At 50.0% G+C, this 7,549-nt stretch overlaps 1 pseudogene; it reads right to left on the bottom strand.

The window, feature by feature from the left end:
* Window positions 1–4,346: 4,346 nt before the first annotated feature.
* Window positions 4,347–6,494, bottom strand: LOC149328457 (uncharacterized; annotated as a pseudogene).
* Between the last annotated feature and the right edge of the window lie 1,055 nt (window positions 6,495–7,549).

Here is a 7,549-nt window from a genome sequence, read left to right as displayed (position 1 = left end):
AAGTTACTTCTCTGGGCAGCGGTAACGGTTTCAACTCTGGCCGTCCATCGTCGTCGTCGGTGTTGTTTTCGTAGTTGAGGCATGGTCTTGCGTGTTCTTCGATGGAGGATCTTTGTTCTAGAGCTTAGAAGCAACTTGGGCGGCGGTCCAATGCAGCTGGATGAGGGCTATAAGGGCTTGGGTCTCGTCGTCGAGGTGCCGAAAAGCGCACTGCTGCGTCGTAAGTCATGGCTTGGGGCTCCAGAGGCTGCGTGGTTGTCGGCGTCACACCCAAGGCCTGTTGAACCTCGTCTTGTATGACGTCAGTGAGCGATGTAAGCTGCGGCTGCGTTCCCGTTGGCAGCAATCGTCAGAGCTCTTCTCGCAAAGCTTGATATGTAACCTCCCGCAGGTTATCGTTGTTAGCGGTTCGGGCTGCTTGCTGAGAAAACGCGCCTCTTCTACGAATTTCGCGACGGTTTTTTTGTGGGTTGCGGACGAGGCCGGCAAATAGTTACTCTTTAGCTCCTCGCATGAGCAGCTTTACGTTTTCTTCTTCCTTCATGTTTCCGTCGACACACATGAAGAGGCGCTTCATCTCCTCAGTGTACACTGGAACGGTCTCGTTTGGGTGTTTTATGCGAGACTGTAGCAGCTGCTTGGCCCTCTCCTTTCTGACGACGTTTGTGTAAAGTTTCAGAAGCTGCTCCATGAAGGTAACCAGATTCTTCTGGGTGCCTCCAAGGCGAAGAAGACATAGCTAATTTCCGTGGCATCATCCCAGTTGTTAAAGTTAGTCACATGGTGCAACTGTTCCAGTTATTTTTCGGGGTTGGTGCCAGGCGAAGCGTCAAAGGTTTGTGGCTCCCGTGGCCGCTGCAGAATGATTGGATTGGACGTCTGGGGCAAGCTCATGGCCGACGCTGCTGTTTGCTTTCCCTTCCGGGTAGACTCCGGCAGAGTCCCGAACACAGGTGCGTTCCCTAGCAGACGTCGGCTTGCGCGGTGAACTGGAGTCAGGTCCTCCGCTGAATGATTCAGAGGGCTGGCGTCACGCCTTGCAGGGTGTCGCAACATGGAAGGCTAATCAGTATCTCCACCGGATGTCGCGTTGTAGTGACGGCAGTCCAGCGGTCAGGAAGACAGCAACAAGACTTGCAAACGAAATTCTTTATTTGGGCTGGCTTGCGCCCGCGAAAGAACTAAACAGCACGGCAGCGGCGTAGAAAGAGAAGTTTATTTTGTTCTGTGGTGACATAGAAAATACAAAACAAAACGGATGAACTTAATGCTCTGATGAGTCAAGCACATGCGCAGTGACGCAGCACTGAGCACGTCAGTAATGCAGTAAGAAAGCCGATACTCGACCGCCGCGCAGGACGATAAAGAATGTCGACCATTTGCGCAAGAACTCAGCCTCGCTCATTGACAGAGCGTCCACGCATGCTTGTTCAAAGAGGCGCGTGCGGAGGCGCTGCAACATTGGGAACATTGTTCTTTCCGGACGCCCATTTAAGGATGCCACTCCACGCTGCCGCCACAGAACGAACATGCCAACACACAAGCGCATATTTTGAAACACTTCGGGAGAACTAGTGCGCGCTTCCAGGCGGGTTAAAAACATGCTGACACTAATGTCCAAAAGGTGCGCGCAACTACACACTCAAACATTGCGCGCTGCAAAGTTTCAAGGAGTCCGCACTGCGGGCATCGGGCGTAGGGCGCCACGCCCCACGCCGCAAGGCGGTCTCTTGTGGGCAGGACCCGCCAGCCTCGCAGCCAGCCGAAGTCCCTGACATCTGCAGGAAGCGCAGCTGAGGTCAGTTGGCGCCAGCGTGCCCGTCTCGTTTTCTCGAGTTGTTCGCGGGTCAGCGCAGCGACCGTCAGTGCTTCACACATCCTGGAGGGCGGGGTTTCATCAACATCCAGATCGGGCACGCTGGCAGTCAACGACGCAAGTGTGCGACGCACATTAACGAAAAATGCCGGCGGCTGCTCGGCTGTAGGGCCAACCAGGTGTTGTGTAAAAAACACGTTACGCGCTGTACCCAGAAAGTATGTGAGGAGTGTTCTCCCGGGATAGTCTGGGTTGCGTACAAGATCTCGTACTCCTCGCAAGGCGAGCACATTGCGCATGGTGCGGATACAAGGTATACCAAACCCACCCATGTACGATGGAAGGCGCATGAACATTCGTGACACAAGTTCGGTTTTGCCCGCCCAAACGAAAGAGCCACAGGCCGAGGTTAGCCTGCGAGCAAACGTGCGCGGTGGGTTTGCGACGCGGGCGACAAAAAAACATGTGGCTAGGATTGTGGACTTAACTATATAGCAGCGCTCTGCCATTGAAAGGCGGAAAGTTGACGCCACCGAGAGGCGTTTCTCAGCGTTCGTGCGGAGGTTAGTCCAGGTTTCGCGGGCTACTTCTCCGCTGGCGATGAATACTACTCCCAGGACTTTCACTCCCTGCACCCACTCCACCTCGCCCGCAAGGCTCGGTGTGAAGGTGCCAAACCTTAGTGCCTTGCTTTTTCCCGTGTTCAATAGGGCCCCCGATATCTCGCTGTACTCGAGAAACAGCCGCGAAAAAGCGGCGTAGCTATCCTCGTCCTTGAGGAAAAGCGACACGTCATCGGCGTAGGCCGATACCTTGATTTGGCCCTGGCCAGGCAGAGGGAAGCCGCGTATGGATGGGCTGTCGTTAATGCGCCGGATGAGTGGATCCAGGCATAACACGAAGAATGTCGGACGGTAATTTAACGGAGTATCTTTGTTACCGGACTTAAAGACGGGAATGACCTTTCCCACTTTCCAGTCATCCGGTATGGAACCTGTAGAAAGCGACTGTGAAAACAATAACAATAAGTACATTGCAGAAATATTCTTAGTGTTGCGCAGTATGTTGGAGTTAATTTCGTCGACGCCGGCCGATGGTGAAGTTTTAAGGTGTTCAATGAGCGAGGAAATGCCGGCTTCATAAAACGCGATAGCAGGCATGCTGGACACTATATTGACTGCGGAAGTTGAAGTTGGTGGATGAGTTTCAGTAGTGAACACAGATGAAAGGCGTTATTAAAAATGTAAGCGCACTCAATGTCATCAGCTTCTTCTCCAGACTCTTTAGTTAGAGTGATGGTATGTGCCGGGTGCTCACTTATGACCTGCCAAAACTTTCTGGGATTGGAAGTCAACAATTTGGGGAGGTCGTTGTGAAGGAAAGAGTATTTTGCGTTGCGAATTGCTAATAGGTAGGTGTGTTCGGCTGTATAGTATTTTTCCCATGGGCACTCGTCGTATTGCTTTAATTTCGCCGCACGGAAAAGGCGTTTCTTTTTATTGTCGAGCCTTTTTATCGTTTTGATATACCATGGTTTCTGGCGGTCCGAGTGGAAGCTTATTATGGGGATGTGTCTATCGGTTAGTTCGCTAACCTTTTTCTTAAAACGGGACCAATTATCATTTATTGAATGATCGTGAAAAGATGCTTGAAATGTTGTGAGATATTGGTTTAATTCAAGACTAAAGGTTTCATAGATTCCTTTGTCGTAGAGGCGAATAGTTTTGCTTTGATTCTGGCGTCGTGATGGGTGGAACTCAAATGTGGCGTGGATTACTTTATGGTCGCTGATTTCGCGTAGATAAGTGATAGATTAGAGGGCTTCCGGGTAGGTAGTGAGGATTAGATCTAGGATGTTTGCAACGCGGGTCGGTTCAGATACCACTTGAGTTAAGCTGAAGTTTAGGCAGACCTCGATAAAATCATTCGCTTCCCTCTTGCCGACTGCTGTCGGTGTCTGCCAGTTGATTTCTGGAAAATTGAAGTCTCCAAAAAGAATGATATGCGCTTTTGGGTATTTCCTCGTTAACTGGCTGATCACGTCGTTAAGAATTCGAGAGAAATCGGAGTTGGTATTTCGCGCTCTATAACAAACGCCCAGGAGTACGGTTTTGGGCGCAGCGCGACAATGTAGCCGTACTATCTCAAGGTCTGATGGAATATTAATAACTGTAAACGAGAACTGATTGTTAACAGCGATGAAAACGCCTCCACCTCGAGCGGATGTGCGATCTTTGCGAAAAAGGTTAAAATTCGGTAAGTCAGCAAGAACTTCAGTATCGGTGATGCCATTAGTGAGCCATGTTTCGGTAAGTATCAGCAAGTTACTAGCAGATGAGCACACAAGATTAGAGATGATTTCGCGTTTAGGAAGAAAACTTTGTATGTTTGTGAAAATCGCCGATAAAGAGAGATAAGCCGCCGCGGTGGCTCAGCGGTTATGGTGCTCGGCTGCTGAACCAAAAGACGCGGGTTCGATCCCGGCCGCGCGGCTAGAATTTCTTTGGAGGAGAAATTCTAGAGGCCCGTGTACTGTGCTATGTCAGTGCACGTTAAAGAACCCCAGGTGGTCGAAATTTCCGGAGCCCTCCACTACGGCGTCTCTCATAGCCTTAGTCGCTTTGGGACGTTAAACCCCATAAACCAAACCAAACCGAAAAAGAGAGATTAGGCTGGGGGGTGGCAGGTACATGAGCGGCTGGGAGCTGGCGGCGCAGCAACCGCTATGGTATCTCTTTTACAGATTGCGATGGTTCGTCGAAAATATATCGTCGGGAACCGATGAACAGGGTTTTGTATCGCAAAGAGAAACGGTTAGTCTTGCTTTTGGCAGATGTAACAAGGTGTTTGCGCACATTGCGAACGCGGCGTGAAAAATCTTCACCGACGGAGTAGTCAGTGTCCTTGAATTTGCGGACATTAGCTAGAATTTCGTCCTTCGTTTTGAAAAGTGAGAATTTGGCGATTAACGGACGGCAGAAATCAGGTTCGTGGCGCCCAAGACGGTGAGTGCGGTCTATTAAGGCGGAAGCCTTTAATGCCTCATCGTTGTAAGCAGGAGCTGTCGACAGAGAATGTCACGCTTTTCAGTTGGTCGAAACGGTCGTCACGTCACAGTGCGCGAATTTCAATCGGGGCCAATTGTACTTTGGCTACTAACCATGCAACCAATTAAAGGGGTCGTATAGTGATGCTCCAAGTAAGTTTGAGTTTAGTTAATTGCTTACATAACTAATTAGTCTAATTAACCTTTCTAGTCCGACCAGATAAATAAATAAAGCCAAGTAAGAAACTGGCCGAGCTTGGGAATCGAACCCCGGTCTCCGGAGTGCGAGTCGAGCACGCTTCCACTCCGCCATGCCAGCACGATGGTTTGGAATGAACAAAGGTGCGTCTAGTGAATATGGTATCTTCGTTCAGTCCCATCTTCCTCCCTTCCCGTTACGGTGAGGTTTAGGTGTCCACCGAGATATGAGAGACAGATACATTTCCTTTCCTCAGAAACCAATTTACCGACGAGCAAGGCGTAATTGTCCGCGTTTCAGATTGGTCCGAATTGTCGTGACGTCACCGCGCGCGAATTTTGACGGGTGTCCACCGAAATATGTGAGACAGTTACTGCGCAACTTCCTTTCCTCAAATACAATTTTCGACTAGTGTCTACTCAGATATGCGAGACAGTTAATGCGTAATTTCCTTTCCTCAAATACAATTTTCATTTTCTTCATTACGGCCCCTCTTTCTTCTTTCACTCACACTTCCTCCCTTCCTGTACGGTGCGGCTCAGGTGTCCACCGAGATGATGACAGAGAATTACAGCCCCATTTCCTTTCCTCAAAAAGCGTTGCGTTCAAAGCGCATCGCGCCGAACGGGTGGTGGCGTTCCTTGGACTCTGTGGCAGCGCTACAACACGCTGTCGCGTTCCACTTCTAAAGGCGAAGCTTAAGCGTCATTAATTGGCAGTTAATTAATGCACCAACAATATGTGCAGTAAAGAATCACGTAGCAGAATGCAGCACTCAGGCTTTCGCCTTTCAGCACTTTAGCCGCTAAAGTTCCTCGTAATTTTTTGTTTTGGGGTTGAGGGTGATGTCCAAAAATTCGGAGCAATGGCGAATTAGTAGCTCTTCAGAATCGGCCCACGTTTCAGATGGGTCAGGGTTCGGAATGTTGTAGAATATGAGGTTGTTTCTTCGTGATTGGTTTTCTGCTTCGTATATGCGATCCTCGAGATCACAGAGCTCGCGAGTTGCCTGTGTGGTGTGAGTGCTTAGGCCTTCTATTTCTGTGCGTAGTGATTGTATGGTTTGGTAATGACTTTCAAGAGCGCTGATGCGACCTGCTTCGATCAGAAATAAGGTTGTCTGTTGTTAGTAACTGGTTTTTGAGGTCTGTAACTTCCGCGATTAATGTCGACTGACCGGTGGACAATTTTTTAAGTTCCGTAACTACAGTTTCGAGTGAGGCAGGGCCGAGGTTAGTCTCTATATCGCCGGACAACAAAAGCAAGGAAATAATGACATCAGAACACTCAGTGACAATGGCAAGACAGCACTGCGGGCTCGGCAGCTATATCAAAAAGTAATCACTAGATTTCTTAGCGTAAAGACAACATGGCTTACTAACCTGCCTGGCGAGGCAGAACGGGTTAAGCGACTGCATCGTGGCACAGCCACCGAGCCCACAAAGCGACGCCGGTGGCCGAAGCTGCTTAAAAGCTGCAGCGGAAGAGGATGTTGATGGCGATGGTGTTTCCAACTGTCTGTCGAGGGTGCAGTGCACTGATGAGGATCACAAGAGATGCAGAGCGTCGCCTCGCTAAAAAAGAAAGAACGCTAAAAAAATTGTCTTCGTTCGCTGTCCGTCATCAGGTGCCCCTAAGATGGGACTCTCCCCCCCAGACACACAGCAGGCGCGAAAGCAAGCTGACGGGGAGGGTACGAAAAGAGCTAAGGAGAGGGCTTGGATGGTCGGATCGGCCTCATTCGGCAGGCGTTGTAAAAATAGAGGTGGCAACGTCCCAACAAAGAATCGTGTGTGAAGCCTCAGAGTCACTCAGGTTAGCTCGGGTTACTTCGGAGGAACGTCGCGCAAGCTGCAGCCAATGGGAGGGTGACATTGAGGGAGACCCTGGCCAAACCTTTCATTGCCGCTACTAGGTTTGTACCCCACGGCGGAAACAGATCAGCTTCGCTGGCCGCTGCACCAGAGCACAATGCCGTCGCCACAGCCCATCGAGCCTTATGTTAAACAGCAGCGCACTCTCGCGCTGAGCATTGCACATCGTCGTCATCATCAACTCTCATCTGCGACGCGAACCGATCAGAAGAACTTATCTTCATTCAGAGCTTAAAGTGCAACTGCAGCAGCTTTTTGAGAATATTTTATTATTCAAGCATTAAAATCTACGTAGGCTGTAGGTAAAACATACCAAGTTTTCGTGCTTTAGCATTTAAAATAATTCCGTAAACGACGATTGAATTTCGCGCTTCTCCTCAATGCAACGGAGGAGTGCAGAAAAACTCAGCGGGACGTCACGGAAGGCATGATTTCAAATTACCGCTGTCGGCAGCCACATCCGGCCCAGACGCGTTAGACGCTGCCAAACAACGGTCGGCAGGGTTCGCCTTCGGTGGCGTTGCTTTCTTTTTTTCTTCCAACCTGGCGTCTGTGCGTTGGAAATGTACCTATACCTTCGATAACGTCATCTGCGCCCCCGACTTGGCGTTGTG

The sequence above is a fragment of the Amblyomma mixtum genome, chromosome 9 (genome assembly GCF_055824585.1).
Source record: "Amblyomma mixtum isolate Tamu chromosome 9, ASM5582458v1, whole genome shotgun sequence".
Taxonomy (NCBI): Eukaryota; Metazoa; Arthropoda; class Arachnida; order Ixodida; family Ixodidae; genus Amblyomma; species Amblyomma mixtum.
This window is presented reverse-complemented; position numbering and strand designations above follow the sequence as displayed.